Source organism: Trematomus bernacchii, unplaced genomic scaffold (genome assembly GCF_902827165.1).
Source record: "Trematomus bernacchii unplaced genomic scaffold, fTreBer1.1, whole genome shotgun sequence".
NCBI lineage: Eukaryota > Metazoa > Chordata > Actinopteri > Perciformes > Nototheniidae > Trematomus > Trematomus bernacchii.
The window spans coordinates 1,080,367-1,106,817 of NW_022987584.1; the positions used below are offsets into that span (position 1 = coordinate 1,080,367).

Genomic DNA, 26,451 nt, shown 5'->3' on the forward strand with positions numbered 1-26,451 from the left:
CAGCAGGAGAGGACTCTTTAAAGTAGAGACACTACATACTAATATACACCTGAACATCAGCAGGAGAGGACTCTTTAAAGTACAGACACTACATACTGATATACACCTGAACATCAGCAGGAGAGAACTCTTTAAAGTAGAGACACTACATACTGATATACACCTGAACATCAGCAGGAGAGGACTCTTTAAAGTAGAGACACTACATACTGATGTACACCTGAACATCAGCAGGAGAGGACTCTTTAAAGTAGAGACACAACATACTGATGTACACCTGAAGATCAGCAGGAGAGGACTCTTTAAAGTAGAGACACTGCATACTGATATACACCTGAACATCAGCAGGAGAGAACTCTTTAAAGTAGAGACACTACATACTGATATACACCTGAACATCAGCAGGAGAGGACTCTTTAAAGTAGAGACACTACATACTGATATACACCTGAACATCAGCAGGAGAGGACTCTTTAAAATAGAGACACTACATACTGATATACACCTGAACATCAGCAGGAGAGGACTCTTTAAAATAGAGACACTACATACTGATATACACCTGAACATCAGCAGGAGAGGACTCTTTAAAGTAGAGACACTACATGCTGATATACACCTGAACATCAGCAGGAGAGGACTCTTTAAAGTAGAGACACAACATACTGATGTACACCTGAAGATCAGCAGGAGAGGACTCTTTAAAGTAGAGACACTACATACTGATATACACCTGAACATCAGCAGGAGAGAACTCTTTAAAGTAGAGACACTACATACTGATATACACCTGAACATCAGCAGGAGAGGACTCTTTAAAGTAGAGACACTACATACTCATATACACCTGAACATCAGCAGGAGAGGACTCTTTAAAGTAGAGACACTACATACTGATATACACCTGAACATCAGCAGGAGAGGACTCTTTAAAGTAGAGACACAACATACTGATGTACACCTGAAGATCAGCAGGAGAGGACTCTTTAAAATAGAGACACTACATACTGATATACACCTGAACATCAGCAGGAGAGGACTCTTTAAAGTAGAGACACTACATGCTGATATACACCTGAACATCAGCAGGAGAGGACTCTTTAAAGTAGAGACACAACATACTGATGTACACCTGAAGATCAGCAGGAGAGGACTCTTTAAAGTAGAGACACTACATACTGATATACACCTGAACATCAGCAGGAGAGAACTCTTTAAAGTAGAGACACTACATACTGATATACACCTGAACATCAGCAGGAGAGGACTCTTTAAAGTAGAGACGCTACATACTGATATACACCTGAACATCAGCAGGAGAGGACTCTTTAAAGTAGAGACACTACATACTAATATACACCTGAACATCAGCAGGAGAGGACTCTTTAAAGTACAGACACGACATACTGATATACACCTGAACATCAGCAGGAGAGAACTCTTTAAAGTAGAGACACTACATACTGATATACACCTGAACATCAGCAGGAGAGGACTCTTTAAAGTAGAGACACTACATACTGATGCACACCTGAACATCAGCAGGAGAGGACTCTTTAAAGTAGAGACACAACATACTGATGTACACCTGAAGATCAGCAGGAGAGGACTCTTTAAAGTAGAGACACTACATACTGATATACACCTGAACATCAGCAGGAGAGAACTCTTTAAAGTAGAGACACTACATACTGATATACACCTGAACATCAGCAGGAGAGGACTCTTTAAAGTAGAGACACTACATACTGATATACACCTGAACATCAGCAGGAGAGGACTCTTTAAAATAGAGACACTACATACTGATATACACCTGAACATCAGCAGGAGAGGACTCTTTAAAGTAGAGACACTACATGCTGATATACACCTGAACATCAGCAGGAGAGGACTCTTTAAAGTAGAGACACAACATACTGATGTACACCTGAAGATCAGCAGGAGAGGACTCTTTAAAGTAGAGACACTACATACTGATATACACCTGAACATCAGCAGGAGAGAACTCTTTAAAGTAGAGACACTACATACTGATATACACCTGAACATCAGCAGGAGAGGACTCTTTAAAGTAGAGACGCTACATACTGATATACACCTGAACATCAGCAGGAGAGGACTCTTTAAAGTAGAGACACTACATACTAATATACACCTGAACATCAGCAGGAGAGGACTCTTTAAAGTACAGACACGACATACTGATATACACCTGAACATCAGCAGAAGAGAACTCTTTAAAGTAGAGACACTACATACTGATATACACCTGAACATCAGCAGGAGAGGACTCTTTAAAGTAGAGACACTACATACTGATGTACACCTGAACATCAGCAGGAGAGGACTCTTTAAAGTAGAGACACAACATACTGATGTACACCTGAAGATCAGCAGGAGAGGACTCTTTAAAGTAGAGACACTACATACTGATATACACCTGAACATCAGCAGGAGAGAACTCTTTAAAGTAGAGACACTACATACTGATATACACCTGAACATCAGCAGGAGAGGACTCTTTAAAGTAGAGACACTACATACTGATATACACCTGAACATCAGCAGGAGAGGACTCTTTAAAATAGAGACACTACATACTGATATACACCTGAACATCAGCAGGAGAGGACTCTTTAAAGTAGAGACACTACATGCTGATATACACCTGAACATCAGCAGGAGAGGACTCTTTAAAGTAGAGACACAACATACTGATGTACACCTGAAGATCAGCAGGAGAGGACTCTTTAAAGTAGAGACACTACATACTGATATACACCTGAACATCAGCAGGAGAGAACTCTTTAAAGTAGAGACACTACATACTGATATACACCTGAACATCAGCAGGAGAGGACTCTTTAAAGTAGAGACACTACATACTGATATACACCTGAACATCAGCAGGAGAGGACTCTTTAAAGTAGAGACACTACATACTGATATACACCTGAACATCAGCAGGAGAGGACTCTTTAAAGTAGAGACACAACATACTGATGTACACCTGAAGATCAGCAGGAGAGGACTCTTTAAAATAGAGACACTACATACTGATATACACCTGAACATCAGCAGGAGAGAACTCTTTAAAGTAGAGACACTACATACTGATATACACCTGAACATCAGCAGGAGAGGACTCTTTAAAGTAGAGACACTACATACTGATATACACCTGAACATCAGCAGGAGAGGACTCTTTAAAATAGAGACACAACATACTGATGTACACCTGAAGATCAGGAGGAGAGGACTCTTTAAAGTAGAGACACTACATACTGATATACACCTGAACATCAGCAGGAGAGAACTCTTTAAAGTAGAGACACTACATACTGATATACACCTGAACATCAGCAGGAGAGGACTCTTTAAAGTAGAGACACTACATACTGATATACACCTGAACATCAGCAGGAGAGGACTCTTTAAAGTAGAGACACTACATACTGATATACACCTGAACATCAGCAGGAGAGGACTCTTTAAAGTAGAGACACTACATACTGATATACACCTGAACATCAGCAGGAGAGGACTCTTTAAAGTAGAGACACTACATACTGATATACACCTGAACATCAGCAGGAGAGGACTCTTTAAAGTAGAGACACTACATACTGATTTACACCTGGACCCATATTTAAAAATACGAGTCTGTAAAATAAACCCCACAATGATGAAGTTTGTTTTCTCCTTAAAGCTCCCATGTCATGCTTTTCCGGTTATTACCCGTCCCCTTGTGTTATGAAGGTTTCTCTGCATGTAAACGGTCTGCAGAGTCAAAACCCCTCAAAGTACACCCTGTAGCGAGTAAAACTCTAACACAGAAAATACCTCCCCAAAACGCCTCGTTGGAGATTTCTCATTTTCCATTGTTTACTTCCTGGGTATCGCTACGTAGGGATACCCAGTAGCCACGCCCAGAGCTATGAGCCCAGAGCTATTTACACCTCTGCCAGCCTTTCACGAAACAAAGCAATTACGTAACAATATCAAGCCACACTTATTGTTTTTACTTCGGCTGTGAGTGTTTGTGTGTGCTCAGGATGAGTTTCGCTTGTTCTAGCTTCATCGCCAAACCTGTCTGCTCCTCCAGCAGTGTGTGTGTCTGTGTGTGTGCGAGCAATGCTAACTGGGCTAACTAAGTTGCTAGCGTTTCCATCTCCAATGTTAGCAGATGGCCTTACATGTATCTGATAGCTGGAGAATGTCTGCAATCAAACACGAAATACTCAGACAGTATACTCCGGGTGATTTACCGTACGGTCAGTACATTATAGTTGGCGTTCCTGGCGTGTATGCTACCGAGCTACCGTTCATAGCGTGTATGCTACATAGCTAAACAACAAGGCTACCTACAGCTAGACATGCTAGGGAAAACATTGTTTTCATGCCAGCTAAAATGATTGACCGAACGTAGCAGACTACCCGTATAAGATTGCAATTGTAAACATGTTCTTGCTAGCCTAGACTAGCTGTATAGTAGATTGGCATATTACACTGAACAACTAGCAAACGTAGGTTAGCATATTAGCTGGCAAGCTAACTGTGTTGATTCGATAGATAGATTAGATAGATACACACTCCTACCACAACTACTACTAACGAATCTAAAACAACTAAGTTTCTCTAATATTTTGTGATTTGCATTTGATTTCGTCCAGCCAGATCAGGAAACTCCTGGCGTATCTGGCGGACAACACACACACGGGATGACCACTCTGATGCCTCGTCCTAAAAAGCCCCGGCAGCCGCTTACAAAGCTGCGATAGGCAAGATGCCGAAAACGCCTATAAGGGGAGGAATGGATGATATACAGTGTATATATGTATATTTACACATGTTCATTTTGTACATTTCTAAAAAAAAAAGTTTGATGGAAATACTTAGTAGCCTTTCTTCTCTGAATGATTTGCTCCTATAACATATCATTCATATATAGCAAACCATGATTTGATTTCTCATCAAACAGTAGTAGTTTATTACAGGTAAAAATAACTTACTCTTCTATAACAACAGTTGTAGGTACAGTTCGGTTAGTTAGCGTATAAAATATACGGCTGTACCGAGGCCATTATAAGACTGATGTTCCGCTGAGAGTGAGCCGAAAAAAGCACTGTTAGACATGGGCGGAGCCTCTCTGGTGGTTGACTAATCAGAACACACTGGGCTCACAGGGAGGGGGGGCAAGAGCTGCAACAAGCCGTTTAGTGGAGAGAGTGAATACCGGTGAATACACAAACTTTACAGAGATGCTGTATGCGAAACCAATGTGAGTTTGGAAAAATGCACAGTATAAATCTATTTTAGTATACCTCAACAATGGAATTATGATCAGTGGAAATGGCCATGACATGGGCCCTTTAAATAAAAGTACAGGTTTAAAGTCCTTAAATAACCCAAATGTCCCCCAGTGTAAGGGATAGCAGTGTTAGGAATATATTGTGATGAAGTGAACACTGACCTGAGGTCTGGGGGTCTCTTTGTTCTCCTCCATGCTGCTCTCAGTGCTCCTTCTCCTGCTGGGTCTCTGGAATAAGTATTAACACTACAGTCAACACAAAACCAATCTACAGCTAAGAAGTAGCTTAGCAGCAGAGGTGGGAAGTACATTTACTCAAGTACTGTACTTAAGTACAACCATAGAGGTACTTGTACTTTACTTGAGTATTTACATTGTATGCTACTTCTACTCCACTACAGTTCAGAGGTACATGGTGTACTTTTACTCCACTACATGTATTTAATACCTTTAGTTACTTCACAGATGTGGATGAATGATGTGAAATATAATCAAGTGTTAAATCAGAAAGGAACAAAAATGATGTTGCAAAGATTATGGGATAATATTACTAATTTACTAAAAAAACAAAGTATTCCTTTTCAATATACCAGCAGTTCAAATAAAGACCATTCATATAAACGTGTATATACTTGTACTTTACTTGAGTATTTCCATTTCCTGCTACTTTGTACAAATCAATACAAGACACAACATAAGTGTTTTTATACTTGAGATATGAGTGTCATTTCAAACTAGAGAATGCAATTCCTGAAGAAATTGCTAGTGGGAATGCTTTATGCTGAAAAGCTGACGCTAAGAAGATTGGGGGACGATTGGACCGTGTCCGTTGGACTAACAGCGACATCTTGTTTCATGGCGAGTGGTCTGTCGCCATGGCAACGGCATTTGATGACACCCCATACTATGCTTAGATGCGTTGATGGCTGCATCGTTACCAAACCTGTGAAGTTTTGGGCCGTTTGGAACATTGTGTGTGAGAGAGAGAGAGAGAGAGAGAGAGAGAGAGAGAGAGAGAGAGAGAGAGAGAGAGAGAGAGAGAGAGAGAGAGAGAGAGAGAGAGAGAGAGAGAGAGAGAGTGTGTGTGTCAGAGAGAGAGAGTGTGTGTGTCAGAGAGAGAGAGAGACAGTGTGTGAGTATGAAATGAACAGTTACGGCCCGTCCACACAGCGGCTTTGGAAAAAGCTTGCCGGCGGGCGTGTCTGAAGCTCGACCAACAACAAATCACATGAATCTCCCGCCCCTGAGACACAAGCAGCGGTTTGATTGGCTAGAGCTTGTACTGGCATATGATTTGATTGGCTGACGCTTCCACCGAAAGCTTCAGAAGCTTCAAAAGTTGAACATTGCTCAACTTTTGAAGCCTGAGATGCTTGGAAAGCTCCGCTCTGCTTCCCACAATGCAGTTTGGCGAAAAGTGAGGCAAAGTGACGTCACCCCATTCAAAGTGAATGGGCAGAAGCGTTGGAAGATTTTTTTAACGCTGCTGTGTGGACGTACCGTTAGAACTGACTGCTGTCAGTTGGAGTGATGACATCATCGTGTTCCATTACACAGGTGTTTATAGTTGAGCTAACGAGCTCTGAAGAGATCAAAGGTTTGCATTGTTCTGAATGAGAGATAAACCTCTTACATGTGAACGTTTTGTGGAAGAACGATAACAGATATCTGTGAAATTTCAAAACGTGAAGCATGTCAAGGAAGTTGAGTATCTGAAGTGTAATGTTTGTGTATTTTCGGGTTAATAATGTGGCCTTTTTGGCAATTTAAGAAAGGTGTGCGGCTGCTGCTGTGAGGAAATATCTGCCTGAAATTACAATGGGCTTTAATGGAGACATGTTGAACGTTTTTGTCACTTCATGCCCTCAAGAGGCATTTTGTTTAATTATTTTTGCTTAATTATTTGTCATTTTTCAAGCTACGAGATGTTTTCCTACGTTTGTCATGAAATATTATGTCTCAGGAATGTAGGGTTTGGGAATTATGGCAGTTTTAAATTTCAAGATTTGCTCCACTCTAGCTGTGACATCACGCACTCTAGTTAATGTTAAAATCTGAAGAAAACCTCTTTACCAAGGTCTGAACAATGTTTAATATCTCTAAAAGTAAGAATCAGATTTAAAAGTTGTCTTACACGAATAATGTGAGAAAGATGTGTAACATTTTAAAGTTGGAATGAGGTTTCTGAGTGAAAGTATGAATGAACAGTTAGCAGTTGAAGTCGCATGAAGATTTGTTGAAGTCTGAAGAATATCTCCATTGACTTCAATGGTTAAAAATGTGATGTATTATGGGATGTATCTCTGGAATTATGAAAGTTATGAATGAGAAAAGTAATAGCGCCCGATTCCCGACCGAGCTGAACGTTTTGATGTTTGAACGGAGTTTCTGCGATGTTGAATGTGGGAGGAGAAGACGGACAAAATAAGTCGGTGGAATAATAATAATAAACGTTTTGTCCGTAGCATAACATATAGTGGGAATGCTGTATCAGCATTCCAACTATATGAAGGCAGGGCTACACAGACTACTATAATGCTGTTTGAGTTTAAGCTTCAGTTGAAAGGAAACACAGTGTTTTTGTTTCATAAGTCAGGTGTCCATGTTCTGCATTAAACAACTCAAAGAATGCAAGTAGCCAAAATAAAAAGCAGAACGGAAATGAAGGCTGGTGGCAGCGCGTCTGAGGGGGGAGAATGCTACACACTGATCCACCATCTGCAGAGGGTTCTGGATGTGTGGGGCAGGTTCTGGGCTCACTGGGGGAGCATGCTACACACTGATCCACCATCTGCAGAGGGTTCTGGATGTGTGGGGCAGGTTCTGGGCTCACTGGGGGAGCATGCTACACACTGATCCACCATCTGCAGAGGGTTCTGGATGTGTGGGGCAGGTTCTGGGCTCACTGGGGGAGCATGCTACACACTGATCCACCATCTGCAGAGGGTTCTGGATGTGTGGGGCAGGTTCTGGGCTCACTGGGGGAGCATGCTACACACTGATCCACCATCTGCAGAGGGTTCTGGATGTGTGGGGCAGGTTCTGGGCTCACTGGGGGAGCATGCTACACACTGATCCACCATCTGCAGAGGGTTCTGGATGTGTGGGGCAGGTTCTGGGCTCACTGGGGGAGCATGCTACACACTGATCCACCATCTGCAGAGGGTTCTGGATGTGTGGGGCAGGTTCTGGGCTCTGTACTGGGGGAGTGTGTTTGTGTGTAGTGTGTTTGTGTACCGGGGAAACACTCACAAGAAACACCGGCTGTTGTTACGCCTGCTGTCACGTTAAATTACTCCGTTCTCTGCTTGTCATTATGCCGTTAAAAGCTTCAAAGTTGTATTTATCATCTGAATTTGCCGAAACAAGTTTAATATTCTGAAAGCCAAGACTTTGTTTATTTGAAAACAGATGAAAACAAACGGTCTTTTATATAAAATGGAAGTATTATACAAGTAAAACTACATTTAGCTTTAATCCCATGTAATTGTAGAATGAACACAGTCTTCCTTTGAAGATGTATAAGTCAGGTGTCTTGAGTAGTCAACATTACAAATCATTGGACACATTTGGAAATATTATTTTCCACTTGTTACCATTGGGAGTCTATTTGTATGCAGCTCTGCGTGATTTAGTGGCTACAATTCAGGCTAATACGCTACCAGAGGTGGAGAAGTACTCAGATCACTACTTGAGTAAAAGTAGAAGTACTCAGATCACTACTTGAGTAAAAGTAGAAGTACTCAGGTCACTACTTGAGTAAAAGTAGAAGTACTCAGATCACTACTTGAGTAAAAGTAGAAGTACTCAGATCACTACTTGAGTAAAAGTAGAAGTACTCAGATCACTACTTGAGTAAAAGTAGAAGTACTCAGGTCACTACTTGAGTAAAAGTAGAAGTACTCAGATCACTACTTGAGTAAAAGTAGAAGTACTCAGATCACTACTTGAGTAAAAGTAGAAGTACTCAGATCACTACTTGAGTAAAAGTAGAAGTACTCAGATCACTACTTGAGTAAAAGTAGAAGTACTCAGATCACTACTTGAGTAAAAGTAGAAGTACTCAGATCACTACTTGAGTAAAAGTAGAAGTACTCAGATCTTGTACTTGAGTAAAAGTAGAAGTACTCAGATCTTGTTCTTGAATAAAAGTAGAAGTACTCAGATCTTGTACTTGAGTAAAAGTAGAAGTACTCAGGTCTTGTACTTGAGTAAAAGTAGAAGTACTCAGGTCTTGTACTTGAGTAAAAGTAGAAGTACTCAGATCTTCTCCTTGAGTAAAAGTAGAAGTACTCAGATCTTCTCCTTGAGTAAAAGTAGAAGTACTCAGATATTGTACTTGAGTAAAAGTAGAAGTACTCAGATCACTACTTGAGTAAAAGTAGAAGTACTCAGATCACTACTTGAGTGAAAGTAGAAGTACTCAGATCACTACTTGAGTAAAAGTAGAAGTACTCAGATCACTACTTGAGTAAAAGTAGAAGTACTCAGATCACTACTTGAGTAAAAGTAGAAGTACTCAGATCACTACTTGAGTAAAAGTAGAAGTACTCAGATCACTACTTGAGTAAAAGTAGAAGTACTCAGATCACTACTTGAGTAAAAGTAGAAGTACTCAGATCACTACTTGAGTAAAAGTAGAAGTACTCAGATCTTGTACTTGAGTAAAAGTAGAAGTACTCAGATCACTACTTGAGTAAAAGTAGAAGTACTCAGGTCTTGTACTTGAGTAAAAGTAGAAGTACTCAGATCTTGTACTTGAGTAAAAGTAGAAGTACTCAGATCTTGTACTTGAGTAAAAGTAGAAGTACTCAGATATTGTACTTGAGTAAAAGTAGAAGTACTCAGATCACTACTTGAGTAAAAGTAGAAGTACTCAGATCACTACTTGAGTGAAAGTAGAAGTACTCAGATCACTACTTGAGTAAAAGTAGAAGTACTCAGATCACTACTTGAGTAAAAGTAGAAGTACTCAGATCACTACTTGAGTAAAAGTAGAAGTACTCAGATCACTACTTGAGTAAAAGTAGAAGTACTCAGGTCACTACTTGAGTAAAAGTAGAAGTACTCAGATCTTGTACTTGAGTAAAAGTAGAAGTACTCAGATCTTGTACTTGAGTAAAAGTAGAAAAACTCAGATCTTCTCCTTGAGTAAAAGTAGAAGTACTCAGATCTTGTACTTGAGTAAAAGTAGAAGTACTCAGATCTTGTACTTGAGTAAAAGTAGAAAAACTCAGATCTTCTCCTTGAGTAAAAGTAGAAGTACTCAGATCTTGTACTTGAGTAAAAGTAGAAGTACTCAGATCTTCTCCTTGAGTAAAAGTAGAAGTACTCAGATCTTGTACTTGAGTAAAAGTAGAAGTACTCAGATCTTCTCCTTGAGTAAAAGTAGAAGTACTCAGATCTTGTTCTTGAGTAAAAGTAGAAGTACTCAGATCTTGTACTTGAGTAAAAGTAGAAGTACTCAGATCACTACTTGAGTAAAAGTAGAAGTACTCAGATCACTACTTGAGTAAAAGTAGAAGTACTCAGATCACTACTTGAGTAAAAGTAGAAGTACTCAGATCACTACTTGAGTAAAAGTAGAAGTACTCAGATCACTACTTGAGTAAAAGTAGAAGTACTCAGATCACTACTTGAGTAAAAGTAGAAGTACTCAGATCACTACTTGAGTAAAAGTAGAAGTACTCAGATCTTGTACTTGAGTAAAAGTAGAAGTACTCAGATCTTGTTCTTGAATAAAAGTAGAAGTACTCAGATCTTGTACTTGAGTAAAAGTAGAAGTACTCAGGTCTTGTACTTGAGTAAAAGTAGAAGTACTCAGGTCTTGTACTTGAGTAAAAGTAGAAGTACTCAGATCTTCTCCTTGAGTAAAAGTAGAAGTACTCAGATCTTCTCCTTGAGTAAAAGTAGAAGTACTCAGATCACTACTTGAGTAAAAGTAGAAGTACTCAGATCACTACTTGAGTAAAAGTAGAAGTACTCAGATCACTACTTGAGTAAAAGTAGAAGTACTCAGATCTTGTACTTGAGAAAAAGTAGAAGTACTCAGGTCACTACTTGAGTAAAAGTAGAAGTACTCAGATCTTGTACTTGAGTAAAAGTAGAAGTACTCAGATCACTACCTGAGTAAAAGTAGAAGTACTCAGGTCTTGTACTTGAGTAAAAGTAGAAGTACTCAGATCTTGTACTTGAGTAAAAGTAGAAGTACTCAGATCTTGTACTTGAGTAAAAGTAGAAGTACTCAGATATTGTACTTGAGTAAAAGTAGAAGTACTCAGATCACTACTTGAGTAAAAGTAGAAGTACTCAGATCACTACTTGAGTGAAAGTAGAAGTACTCAGATCACTACTTGAGTAAAAGTAGAAGTACTCAGATCACTACTTGAGTAAAAGTAGAAGTACTCAGATCACTACTTGAGTAAAAGTAGAAGTACTCAGATCACTACTTGAGTAAAAGTAGAAGTACTCAGGTCACTACTTGAGTAAAAGTAGAAGTACTCAGATCTTGTACTTGAGTAAAAGTAGAAGTACTCAGATCTTGTACTTGAGTAAAAGTAGAAAAACTCAGATCTTCTCCTTGAGTAAAAGTAGAAGTACTCAGATCTTGTACTTGAGTAAAAGTAGAAGTACTCAGATCTTGTACTTGAGTAAAAGTAGAAGTACTCAGATCTTGTACTTGAGTAAAAGTAGAAAAACTCAGATCTTCTCCTTGAGTAAAAGTAGAAGTACTCAGATCTTGTACTTGAGTAAAAGTAGAAGTACTCAGGTCTTGTACTTGAGTAAAAGTAGAAGTACTCAGGTCTTGTACTTGAGTAAAAGTAGAAGTACTCAGATCTTCTCCTTGAGTAAAAGTAGAAGTACTCAGATCTTCTCCTTGAGTAAAAGTAGAAGTACTCACATCACTACTTGAGTAAAAGTAGAAGTACTCAGATCACTACTTGAGTAAAAGTAGAAGTACTCAGATCACTACTTGAGTAAAAGTAGAAGTACTCAGATCTTGTACTTGAGAAAAAGTAGAAGTACTCAGGTCACTACTTGAGTAAAAGTAGAAGTACTCAGATCTTGTACTTGAGTAAAAGTAGAAGTACTCAGATCACTACCTGAGTAAAAGTAGAAGTACTCAGGTCTTGTACTTGAGTAAAAGTAGAAGTACTCAGATCTTGTACTTGAGTAAAAGTAGAAGTACTCAGATCTTGTACTTGAGTAAAAGTAGAAGTACTCAGATATTGTACTTGAGTAAAAGTAGAAGTACTCAGATCACTACTTGAGTAAAAGTAGAAGTACTCAGATCACTACATGAGTGAAAGTAGAAGTACTCAGATCACTACTTGAGTAAAAGTAGAAGTACTCAGATCACTACTTGAGTAAAAGTAGAAGTACTCAGATCACTACTTGAGTAAAAGTAGAAGTACTCAGATCACTACTTGAGTAAAAGTAGAAGTACTCAGGTCACTACTTGAGTAAAAGTAGAAGTACTCAGATCTTGTACTTGAGTAAAAGTAGAAGTACTCAGATCTTGTACTTGAGTAAAAGTAGAAAAACTCAGATCTTCTCCTTGAGTAAAAGTAGAAGTACTCAGATCTTGTACTTGAGTAAAAGTAGAAGTACTCAGATCTTGTACTTGAGTAAAAGTAGAAGTACTCAGATCTTGTACTTGAGTAAAAGTAGAAAAACTCAGATCTTCTCCTTGAGTAAAAGTAGAAGTACTCAGATCTTGTACTTGAGTAAAAGTAGAAGTACTCAGATCTTCTCCTTGAGTAAAAGTAGAAGTACTCAGATCTTGTACTTGAGTAAAAGTAGAAGTACTCAGATCTTGTTCTTGAGTAAAAGTAGAAGTACTCAGATCTTCTCCTTGAGTAAAAGTAGAAGTACTCAGATCTTGTTCTTGAGTAAAAGTAGAAGTACTCAGATCTTGTACTTGAGTAAAAGTAGAAGTACTCAGATCACTACTTGAGTAAAAGTAGAAGTACTCAGATCACTACTTGAGTAAAAGTAGAAGTACTCAGATCACTACTTGAGTAAAAGTAGAAGTACTCAGATCACTACTTGAGTAAAAGTAGAAGTACTCAGATCACTACTTGAGTAAAAGTAGAAGTACTCAGATCACTACTTGAGTAAAAGTAGAAGTACTCAGATCACTACTTGAGTAAAAGTAGAAGTACTCAGATCTTGTACTTGAGTAAAAGTAGAAGTACTCAGATCTTGTTCTTGAATAAAAGTAGAAGTACTCAGATCTTGTACTTGAGTAAAAGTAGAAGTACTCAGGTCTTGTACTTGAGTAAAAGTAGAAGTACTCAGGTCTTGTACTTGAGTAAAAGTAGAAGTACTCAGATCTTCTCCTTGAGTAAAAGTAGAAGTACTCAGATCTTCTCCTTGAGTAAAAGTAGAAGTACTCAGATATTGTACTTGAGTAAAAGTAGAAGTACTCAGATCACTACTTGAGTAAAAGTAGAAGTACTCAGATCACTACTTGAGTGAAAGTAGAAGTACTCAGATCACTACTTGAGTAAAAGTAGAAGTACTCAGATCACTACTTGAGTGAAAGTAGAAGTACTCAGATCACTACTTGAGTAAAAGTAGAAGTACTCAGATCACTACTTGAGTAAAAGTAGAAGTACTCAGATCACTACTTGAGTAAAAGTAGAAGTACTCAGATCACTACTTGAGTAAAAGTAGAAGTACTCAGATCACTACTTGAGTAAAAGTAGAAGTACTCAGATCACTACTTGAGTAAAAGTAGAAGTACTCAGATCACTACTTGAGTAAAAGTAGAAGTACTCAGATCACTACTTGAGTAAAAGTAGAAGTACTCAGATCTTGTACTTGAGTAAAAGTAGAAGTACTCAGGTCACTACTTGAGTAAAAGTAGAAGTACTCAGATCTTGTACTTGAGTAAAAGTAGAAGTACTCAGATCACTACTTGAGTAAAAGTAGAAGTACTCAGGTCTTGTACTTGAGTAAAAGTAGAAGTACTCAGATCTTGTACTTGAGTAAAAGTAGAAGTACTCAGATCTTGTACTTGAGTAAAAGTAGAAGTACTCAGATATTGTACTTGAGTAAAAGTAGAAGTACTCAGATCACTACTTGAGTAAAAGTAGAAGTACTCAGATCACTACTTGAGTGAAAGTAGAAGTACTCAGATCACTACTTGAGTAAAAGTAGAAGTACTCAGATCACTACTTGAGTAAAAGTAGAAGTACTCAGATCACTACTTGAGTAAAAGTAGAAGTACTCAGATCTTGTACTTGAGTAAAAGTAGAAGTACTCAGGTCACTACTTGAGTAAAAGTAGAAGTACTCAGATCTTGTACTTGAGTAAAAGTAGAAGTACTCAGATCACTACTTGAGTAAAAGTAGAAGTACTCAGGTCTTGTACTTGAGTAAAAGTAGAAGTACTCAGGTCTTGTACTTGAGTAAAAGTAGAAGTACTCAGATCACTACTTGAGTAAAAGTAGAAGTACTCAGATCACTACTTGAGTAAAAGTAGAAGTACTCAGGTCACTACTTGAGTAAAAGTAGAAGTACTCAGATCTTGTACTTGAGTAAAAGTAGAAGTACTCAGGTCTTGTACTTGAGTAAAAGTAGAAGTACTCAGGTCTTGTACTTGAGTAAAAGTAGAAGTACTCAGATCTTCTCCTTGAGTAAAAGTAGAAGTACTCAGATCTTCTCCTTGAGTAAAAGTAGAAGTACTCAGATATTGTACTTGAGTAAAAGTAGAAGTACTCAGATCACTACTTGAGTAAAAGTAGAAGTACTCAGATCACTACTTGAGTGAAAGTAGAAGTACTCAGATCACTACTTGAGTAAAAGTAGAAGTACTCAGATCACTACTTGAGTAAAAGTAGAAGTACTCAGATCACTACTTGAGTAAAAGTAGAAGTACTCAGATCACTACTTGAGTAAAAGTAGAAGTACTCAGATCACTACTTGAGTAAAAGTAGAAGTACTCAGATCTTGTACTTGAGTAAAAGTAGAAGTACTCAGGTCACTACTTGAGTAAAAGTAGAAGTACTCAGATCTTGTACTTGAGTAAAAGTAGAAGTACTCAGATCACTACTTGAGTAAAAGTAGAAGTACTCAGGTCTTGTACTTGAGTAAAAGTAGAAGTACTCAGATCTTGTACTTGAGTAAAAGTAGAAGTACTCAGATCTTGTACTTGAGTAAAAGTAGAAGTACTCAGATATTGTACTTGAGTAAAAGTAGAAGTACTCAGATCACTACTTGAGTGAAAGTAGAAGTACTCAGATCACTACTTGAGTAAAAGTAGAAGTACTCAGATCACTACTTGAGTAAAAGTAGAAGTACTCAGATCACTACTTGAGTAAAAGTAGAAGTACTCAGATCACTACTTGAGTAAAAGTAGAAGTACTCAGATCACTACTTGAGTAAAAGTAGAAGTACTCAGGTCACTACTTGAGTAAAAGTAGAAGTACTCAGATCTTGTACTTGAGTAAAAGTAGAAGTACTCAGATCTTGTACTTGAGTAAAAGTAGAAAAACTCAGATCTTCTCCTTGAGTAAAAGTAGAAGTACTCAGATCTTGTACTTGAGTAAAAGTAGAAGTACTCAGATCTTGTACTTGAGTAAAAGTAGAAGTACTCAGATCTTGTACTTGAGTAAAAGTAGAAAAACTCAGATCTTCTCCTTGAGTAAAAGTAGAAGTACTCAGATCTTGTACTTGAGTAAAAGTAGAAGTACTCAGATCTTCTCCTTGAGTAAAAGTAGAAGTACTCAGATCTTGTACTTGAGTAAAAGTAGAAGTACTCAGATCTTGTTCTTGAGTAAAAGTAGAAGTACTCAGATCTTCTCCTTGAGTAAAAGTAGAAGTACTCAGATCTTGTTCTTGAGTAAAAGTAGAAGTACTCAGATCTTGTACTTGAGTAAAAGTAGAAGTACTCAGATCTTGTACTTGAGTAAAAGTAGAAGTACCAGAGTGTAGGAATACTCTGTTACAGTAAAAGTGCTGCATTCAAAATGTTCCTCAAGTGAAAGTAGAAAAGTATTATCATCAAAATACAGTTAAAGGGGACCTATCATGCAAAATGCACTTGTGTACGTCTTTTCTACATGAATATGTGTCCCCGGTGTTCCAGGGAACTCACCAAGTGTCAGAAAACACAACCCTCTCTATTTTCCTCCATACCCAAATCTCTAAAAAAGGGGCTGCAACGGATCTGATAAAAACTGATCCAGATTTGAACACTGTCCTGACGTCAGGACGGTGGCGCTACGGCTATTGGGCCAACTCCACCAATCAGGAGGAGACAGCCACGGCCATTGCCGTTGGAAAGCGCTGGAGACGCTGTAGTACATATGCCAGGCCAGTAGGTGGTGCTGTTCTCACTGAATCAGCCCAGAGCTAAAACAGAGCTAAAAAATGTCAAATTGAGCAAAATGAGGCATGGCTAAAATGCATGATCTGTTTGGTATTTTGAAAAACAAAAAGTATAAATATGCCTTATATAGGTATGGCCCTACAATATATTATTCAAATATAGCATGATAGGTCCACTTTAAAGTAGCGACAGTGAAAGTAGTCATTGTGCAGATTGGTCCATTTCAGAATAATATATATGATATGTTTTATAATGATTGATCATGAAAGTGTTCTCAAAGCTGGTAAAGGTGCAGCTAGTTTGAATGACTTTGTATACTGCAGGGTAGCTTGTGGATTTACTCCAGGTGGAACTCAAGTCTGATTTAACACTTGATTATATTTCACATCATTCATCCACATCTGTGAAGTAACTAAAGGTATTAAATACATGTAGTGGAGGAAAAGTACACCATGTACCTCTGACTTATGTTTACTGCCAACCTAAAAGTACCTCAGAAATAGTAATCAATAATGTATTGAAAGGTTATTTGGCTGATTGTTTTATATTACAATAATCATTTGAGTATAAGTATGTGTATATAAATATGTAATTTACAACAGCTGTAAGATGCTTGAAAAGCTTGAAAATGCACCTTGAATTTGACTTTGGAAAAGGTGTAAGAACCCTGTAAGCGACTCTTACTTTGAGTTTGCTCCCCACGGCGGGCGTGTTCTGGATCTCCCACATGGCTTCAGTGAAGCCTTTGATCCGGACGCCGCTGCCGAACTTCAGCTTGTTCCCGACGTACGGCACGATGTTCTCCGGAGGGATCGTTCTTCTGAGGACGGATATTACACTTTGAAGTCATCATGTCTTTGCTGTCAGGATTAGTGTGTGTGTGTGTGTGTGTGTGTGTGTGTGTGTGTGTGTGTGTACGTACATCTGATGCTCCCCGAAGAAGTAGACTGGGATTCTCTTATTTCTTCCACCGCCGTCACACTGACACACCTGAACACACAGAATATCACGTTAGCTAGGAATACACATCTGTACGTAGGTAGTTATATTGTGTGTGTGTGTGTGTGTGTGTATATATATATGTGTGTGTGTGTGTGTGTGTGTGTGTGTGTGTGTGTGTGTGTGTGTGTGTGTGTGTGTGTGTGTGTGTGTGTGTGTGTGTGTGTGTGTGTGTGTGTGTGTGTGTGTGTGTGTGTGTGTGTGTGTGTGTGTGTGTGTGTGTGTGTGTGTGTGTGTGTGTGTGTGTGTGTGTGTGTGTACCCTGGCAGGCCAGTGGGGGAACCCCTTCATCTTGGCGAACACCAGGTCTCCCTGTTTGAACTGGTCACCGTGTTCCCCCGGCATCGTGATAACTCTCACCTTAATGACAGAGAAACAGCCTGAAAGAAAACAGAAATATATTGAGATGACTTAATAACCATCATGTAATCAAGGGCCGTCTGAAAGACACATTTACTCATTCATTATATATATGTATATATACCAGTTTTAGTTTCACATGATGTGTAACTCTTCTCTTATCTTATTAAAAGTACATATTTATATCTGGTATGTAATTAAGGAGTAGTATAAAGTGACATCAAATGAAAATACTTAAGCTAATGCAACTACCTGCAATCTGTATTTGAGTAAATGTACTTTATTTACTTTCCATCCATGAAACACTGTTTATTGTTGTACCGTTAACTGTTGACAGTTGTTATCTGAAATGTATAAACCACATTAAAGTTTAAACAGGTCGTTTATTTCAATGTATAAGCATCAAAAACCTATTCCATTCAGTGTTTAGAAAGGGTGAAGTGTAAACTGTGACATACACTGAGTAGTTTCTGTGTAGAGTATCATATATTTTGCATTCATTTAGTAGCATTTATACATATATTACTGTTAATGCAAATGTGAGATATAATCCAGACAAACAAAGAGTATTAAAAGAACAATATGTATCTCTGATATGTAGCTAAGGAGTATAAAGTGACCTTAAAATATAGTTTCCAACCATAGAAAACGGTTCATTGTAAGGCTTTACCTGTTGCTAGATGTTATCTGAAAGGTATAAACCACATTCAAAGAGAGAACAGGTCGTTTCCTTCCATCAGAAACGTTTTTTAACCCGTTTTTAAGTATGTTTTGTTTCATTTCCAGCTCGTCTTTGTTTACAAATACAGACTGCTAGCTCTGAAGCTAACTTTAGCATGTGGCTAAACCCTGAGCTGTAGCTGGACCCTAACTCTCTGTGGTTCATATCTATCTTAATGCAAGTTTACCGGGACATTAGAAGGTTTACATACCGTAAGAAACCCAGGGGTTATGGTGTGAATCCGGAGATAAAGTCTCTGCTTTCTCTCGTTTCTAAGCTACGATGCTTCTCCTTCTTCTGTCGCCATGGTGACCGGGTACATCGTGTCGCGTGACAAACAGCGCTTTCCCGCTGGCAGTTGGACTGTACCATTGTGTGGGGAGACTGGACTATACCAACTCGGGGTAAATCTGTTAGAAAATGTAAAATAAAACGTAAAATAAAACGTAGCGAGTTCGAGTCCCACTGCAGTCAGCATGTCGTTGTGTCCCTGAGACACTTCTCCTCAAAGTGCTCCTGTGGGGGTTGTCCACAGTACTGAATGTATGTAAGTCGCTTTGGATAAAAGCGTCTAACAAATGACATGTGATAATAATTAAGAGGCACATATTTAACTTTCTACTCCACTATATTTAGTTGTGTAGTGCCGAGAGAAGGGAGTCGGAGGCTGTTCTGACACCATAGTGTATTGGCTCCCCCTAGTGGCAAAAGTCGGTACTGTAGCTTTAAGGCACCAAATAGCGCGACTCTCCATCTTGTGTTTTAGTTTACACAGCAAAGCCATGCAGAGCACTTCGTAGCTCAGTTCTATGCCACAGATCATTTTGTTTTAATCCTTGGAGTAGATCTGTCTGTAAGTATACAAACTTACCTGTGTGCCAAGTTATGTGTTTCTAAAATGTGGTTTAATTGATTGTGTGGTTTCAATGTTTAAGATAAGCTAAGCTAACTAGCTGCTAAGCTAACTAGCTGCTAAGCTAACGGACATAGCTCATTCTTAGCATAGGCTGTTGATTATACTGCACTCTATTTTGCATTATGTTGCACATGTATTATTTCAATTGTGTAACTTGTGTTGTATTTTTCTGTTTATTCTTGCAGTTTTACAATTTCAAGCCTCAGTAAATGGTCAACTCAACAACTGTCTTCTGAGTCTTTGTTCGCTATCTGTTAAGCTATGCAGTGCGATGCATACGCAAGGGTTTGAATAGAGGCGGTGCATCAAAGGTGCAAAGTTGGTTTTATTCAGCAGCAGAAAACCACATGTTGCCGGCTTGAAGCCCGGGAAGCAAAGAGGAAGAAGCAAGGAGGGCACACAATAAGTACAGTCAACAACATATATGTCCGTGCAGAAACAATACCCCCAACCTGTAGTTCCATGAGTGAATTATGATAAACAGTGATAAACAGCGATCACTACAGTTGATAGATTTCATATTCAAACTATACACACAATATTAAAGCTATGTTCACATTGATTAATCGATTTCTGAGTAATTATATTATAATATTTATGATTCAGGGATGGGCTATTCTATTGAACGAGTACTTTTACTTTTAGTACTGTAAGTACTTTGGTGCTTTCACTGTTTAATACACAACTTTTATTGACTGACATATTTCTTGTTACGTACTGGTACCGACAAGTTAAAATAAATACAGAATGAAACGATGTACAAGTGTGTTTCTTCAGGAATAGAGTATACAATGGGCAGAATTGACAAACCCATGCATTGTATTTGAAGAGATATGATATGACAAAGTTGTAAATATTTACATGTTTATTACAAAAGCATGTTTCTCAAACCCAGCAGACAGAACATAGAGCTGGTTGTTATGGTGTTTTTTAATACAATACCTGCTTTTTAGTACTGATACCCAGTGGCGTTTTTATATGTACAAAAGTGGTGGGGCACAAAAAACGTAGATGTCTATATATAAGCTTCTGCAGTGACGTGCAGTGAGGTTCATGGCTGCTGAGGCACTGGCACTGACTCTTCAGGTTTACACATATTATATTTTGACCTAAACCAAAATATAATATTATTTTCAAAAGCTTTTTTTGTCTGATGCTTCGATTAATTTTAAACAGACAGTTCAACAAAAGGATACCCAAAAAATGTAATTTTATCATTTAAATATTGAATTGTTCTCTCTTAGTAAGATCCCATTTTCAATCAAATTGCGGTCTTACCTTGACTTGAAGATGAAGTCCATTTGCCTATCCTTCTGGACAAACATGTCTATAACTTTTTTGTAAAAGTCCAAATCAGCTCTGAATGATGTGAGATGACGTATGGTGGGGATGGCAGCTCTGTGCCCCTAAGGACTTTTTTTTTTGCCACACATTACATTGAAAAATACTCTGAGCATGCGCAGTGTAGTTTTTACAGTCACCGTTCACTTTGACAGTGAGAGGGAGGGGCATGGTCAGGTTTTGTCCCACACGGCTCAAAACGGCACTGTAGACACTAATTAGAAGAACACAGACTAAAACAGCAATGTACAGACGAATCAGATGATTAAACATGACCTTAAAATATATTTTATATCTTTTTTTATTTCTTTTTTTGCATCTCTTTGCATTTTTTGTAATCATTATGTGTAATACTTTCTGCTGACACTAGGTGGGGCTGTGCCCCACCTGCCCCTAATGACCAGTCGCCACTGCTGATACCAAAAGAAAAGCAAAGAAAAATGTGTTTTATTTAACAAAGAATATGTAAGTTTTCTAAATACACAAAGAGATGTTGGTGTAAATCAGGATCGATCTGATCAGAGTAAATAAATTGTCTGACAGGGAATTTATAAAAGCTTTTTACAGTCCAACACTTCATATTTTAGTGTGTGATCATGTGTTCTTATATCAGTTCATCAACAGTCAGTTCGTCCAGTTTTTTAATCACTTCCACTATCTCTATCTTCTTCTTCTTCTTCCTCCTCCTCCTCCTCCTCCTCCTTCCTCCACGAGTCCGGCGAAGAAGTCGTTTTCTCCGTGATCAGCTGATCGTGGGCGCTGCTCACCAGGAAACGGGAGTCCCAGGATTTTGTTGATTTCCTCGACGGGTTCTCCGCCATGTTGCCCGATGCACCCGATGACCCGGTTGGGAAAGAGGTTCACGGCTCTGATGGAGGAAGGAGAGACATTTATATATAAGCATTCAATAAGGGTGAGGAATCAGGCTTATTGGTACAAGAGTGGTGGCCAACCAGGACAACACATTCACTTCATTTCATTGTTATTGGTTCCGTTCAACAAATATTTACAAATCATGTCTCTATAAACACACGGACCCGAAAAGGAGCAGGGAGAAGAAAATGATCTGATAGTACCATGCCCCTTTCTCTAAATAAAGAAATACATTGAAACAGATGGTCTGTCCTTCATATTTAAAATCCAAAGCAACTTGGATTGTCTCAGAACTAAAGGGTTGTTGGACTATACATTCATGAAGAAACCCATTCAGGCCACAATAACATCATATTGGACCATTTAAAGAGCATTTTGGTCCAAGTTATAGCATCAAGAAACCAGTTCATGATCCAAGAGTCATTCAGTTCTACCATTCAAAAAGTAGTTTGGACTACTTGAAGATGCGTAACCATCTCAAGCCATGATGACATCAGCTCAGACCATTACAAGCTGATTATTTGTATCATTTTAGAAAAGAAAGAAACCAGTATATGGAACCAAGATCATGTCTGACCATTACAACCAATTCTTCAGATTACAGCAGCATTGTTAAAAGAATACCTTGTACCACAAAAACGCCCATTGGACTACGAAAAGACCACCATGGATCTGGAACACTGGAAGAAGTGTAACGACTGTGTCATTTAATCAAAATACTTTTTTGAATTGGTCTAATTAAAGGTGGGGTAGGTCATTTTGGAGAAACCAGCTCGAGTGCGCTAGAATTTGAAAATACACAGCTGGAAAAACTCTGCCACTTCCTCACAGAGCCCCTCCTCCAACACACACGAACGCGCACATGACCAATGAGGGCACCAGATAAGTTTGTGCACAGATGGAAGGCTGACAGGCAAGTGGCGATTCTTTGTGGTGTCGGTTTGACTAGTGAAAAGTTTAAATAGTTGCAAATGTTATATTGGTTTCACATGAGGTATTTGTATGTGGCTATGGGTTAGCAAGTTTAGCCACGTGTTAGCTAGTTTTTAAGCAGTTTAACCAGGTCATCTTCATAAATGTATCATGCATGGGGCGCACTGACTAGTGGAAAGGTTGAGTTGCTGCGAACGTCATTTATTTATGTATATATATATATATACCTGTTGACGAGCAAACCGTGCCAGTCTGCTCTGTGCCTGGGTGTGGTCTGATCAAGGCCCGGGCTGGTGTGCTCCGACACACACACACACACACACACACACACACACACACACACACACACACACACACACACACACACACACACACACACACACACACACACACACACACACACACACACACACACACACACACACACACACACACACACACACACACACATTGGTGACTGAAATGCATATAACTGAGTGGCATGGGCCTTTGGAGTAAAAAGGAGAGAGTGTTTAATTCAAGCTTGTTTATGAACAGGGGCTGGGGCCGTCGGGGGCTAAACAGAGCACATAGTACAACGCTAACTTCATCAGCATCGCATGTCTTCATTCAAAAAATGCCTTTAAAATACGTGCTCCGCTCATAAAAAACACTGCAGCATATTAAATACACTAACAGCCAGACCCCAGCCAGCGTTAGAGCAACACACTCTCACTCCATAAACGTCCAGGAGCGACGCTTGGTCAGGGTCCATTGATAGGTTTTAGTGCACAATGCTTTTGTCACGTTCTCCCCTTCAATTCTGAGAAGTCGTTCTCTATGAGTTTTGGATGGCCGAAGACACTACAGTACATTACCCACAATCCTTGTTTCTCAGAATTGAAGGGGAACACGTGACAAAAGCATTGCACACTAAAACCTATCAATGTGGTTTAATTAACAAGATAATCTGGTGTTTCTGAGTTGATGAGTAGTGGAGATATCTCTGTCAAATCAATCCACAGTAAGGGGAATACTTACTTCCGGGTGTACAATTCTCCGTTATCCAATGGGAATGGACGCTCACATTGCCTTTAACAGCCTCCGACACAAACGAATGCCGTGCTTCCATGAGCGTCAAATCCCGCCGCCGATGGGAATACATTGCAATCAGTTGAAAGCTATTTGCGTCCCTTTATGAAGCTGAAGGAGCCTCGGAGCGTCCCAACTGCACGCCTCGGGACCCTGACCAAGCGTCGCTCCTGGACGCTCAGGACCCTGACCAAGCGTCCCAACTGCACGCCTCGGGACCCTGACCAAGCGTCGCTCCTGGACGCTCAGGACCCTGACCAAGCGTCGCTCCTGGACGCTCAGGATCCTGACCAAGCGTCGCTCCTGGACGCCTCAGGACCCTGACCAAGCGTCGCTCCTGGACGCTCAGGACCCTGACCAAGCGTCGCTCCTGGACGCTCAGGACCCTGACCAAGCGTCGCTCCTGGACGCCTCAGGACCCTGACCAAGCGTCGCTCCTGGACGCTCAGGACCCTGACCAAGCGTCGCTCCTGGACGCTCAGGACCCTGACCAAGCGTCGCTCCTGGACGCTCAGGACCCTGACCAAGCGTCGCTCCTGGACGCTCAGGACCCTGATCAAGCGTCGCTCCTGGACGCTTAGGACCCTGACCAAGCGTCGCTCCTGGACGCTCAGGACCCTGACCAAGCGTCGCTCCTGGACGCTTAGGACCCTGATCAAGCGTCGCTCCTGGACGCTCAGGACCCTGACCAAGCGTCGCTCCTGGACGCTTAGGACCCTGATCAAGCGTCGCTCCTGGACGCTTAGGACCCTGACCAAGCGTCGCTCCTGGACGCTCAGGACCCTGACCAAGCGTCGCTCCTGGACGCTTAGGACCCTGATCAAGCGTCGCTCCTTGACGCTCAGGACCCTGACCAAGCGTCGCTCCTGGACGCTTAGGACCCTGATCAAGCGTCGCTCCTGGACGCTCAGGACCCTGACTAAGCGTCGCTCCTGGACGCTCAGGACCCTGACCAAGCGTCGCTCCTGGACGCTCAGGACCCTGACCAAGCGTCGCTCCTGGACGCTCAGGACCCTGACCAAGCGTCGCTCCTGGACGCCTCAGGACCCTGACCAAGCGTCGCTCCTGGACGCTCAGGACCCTGGCCAAGCGTCGCTCCTGGACGCCTCAGGACCCTGACCAAGCGTCGCTCCTGGACGCTCAGGACCCTGACCAAGCGTCGCTCCTGGACGCTCAGGACTCTGACCAAGCGTCGCTCCTGGGCGCCTCAGGACCCTGACCAAGCGTCGCTCCTGGGCGCTCAGGACCCTGACCAAGCGTCGCTCCTGGACGCTTAGAGAGTGAGAGTGTGTTGGTTAGAGATGTTTATACTTTTGGCGAGCCGTTATTAAAGCTCCGGGAGCGCTATAGTTATGTGGCTGAAGGTGTATCTCTGCTCTGCAGCAACCCGCACTCGGACCACGCCGCTCCGGAGAGTGGGCTGTAAACAGTGGGGACGGGGGGAAACAAACAACCCGCTGCCCGTCTTGTTAACCATGCTTTGAGGGTGTGTGCTTTATGCTGGGTTAACATCGTTTAAATACACCTTATTTATGTATTTCCTTTGTGTTTACTGGTTTGCTGTTTCCGCTGAAGGTCACCATTTATGCTGATTTGGTAAGTTCCAAAATGAACTGTATGTAGTTTTCATGTACGTTTAAAAAGGAATGACAAACCCAAAATGGAGACTTACTCTACTCTAATCTCAAGTGATAATATATCTAGGCAATCATTTGCTCTGTCATTCCAGGCATGTCACTATTGTAAGAGAGACGTTTGCTTTCAGTGTATCATTATTACTAATAGTTGTTTATGTTCTTGTTTGTTCTAGTTCCTTTGGGGCTGCCTGACATGACCGTGAAAACGCCAGCCAAGTTGAGAATTCTTGTGAATCCCGATGACTCCAGGAAGCTAGTTCTGCCTAATGGCATCCCAGAGACAATGGAGCAGCTTACTGATGAAGTCAGGAAAGTGTGTGGAGGTTTGAGAATGCAATATCAAGACAGAGACGTTGGAGATGCACTAGTCAACCTGACATCCACTGCTGACCTTGAAGATTTGACAACTATCAAGGTCATCCCAATGCCTGATGATGGTGTCCAAGAATACATCTTTACCGCCGTTGAAGAAGCAGTGTCTGCTCAATCAGACGATACTGACATCTTGTCCACACCCTCCAGCTCAGGCTCTACAAGAACTCGTATCTGGTTGAAATGATTGAACTGACACAAAAGGCCGACCTTGTTCAAAGATTGCAATGCTAGTGATTGAACTGCATTTGTCGTTGCTTAATTGTTGTGGCCTCTGTATGTTTCATTTGAAGATAAAACAGAATGTGACTTCACAGATTCTGGTAATGCTACTTGAACCCTTCTTCATGTCCAAAGATATCTTGTCTTTTAACCAACTGCTTTTTGACCAACTGCAGCAAATAGATTTCTTTTGTTAGCGCTTTTCCAGGTGCTCAAAGTCGCTTTACAGAGATAGTGAAAAGAAAAGTCATTTATTGCTTTTATTTAAATGTTGGTAATTTGACTGTTTATAAGGTCAATATAGCTAAAACTCCTGGCAGTCTAATCTTAAAGGTCCCATGAAAATGCAGTCTCT

The 26,451-nt window shown here is 40.2% G+C and overlaps 1 pseudogene; it reads right to left on the minus strand.

The window, feature by feature from the left end:
* The window catches only part of LOC117480800, a 67,321-nt pseudogene extending 48,343 nt beyond the window's left edge, over positions 1-18,978 (minus strand).
* Positions 18,979-26,451: the final 7,473 nt, after the last annotated feature.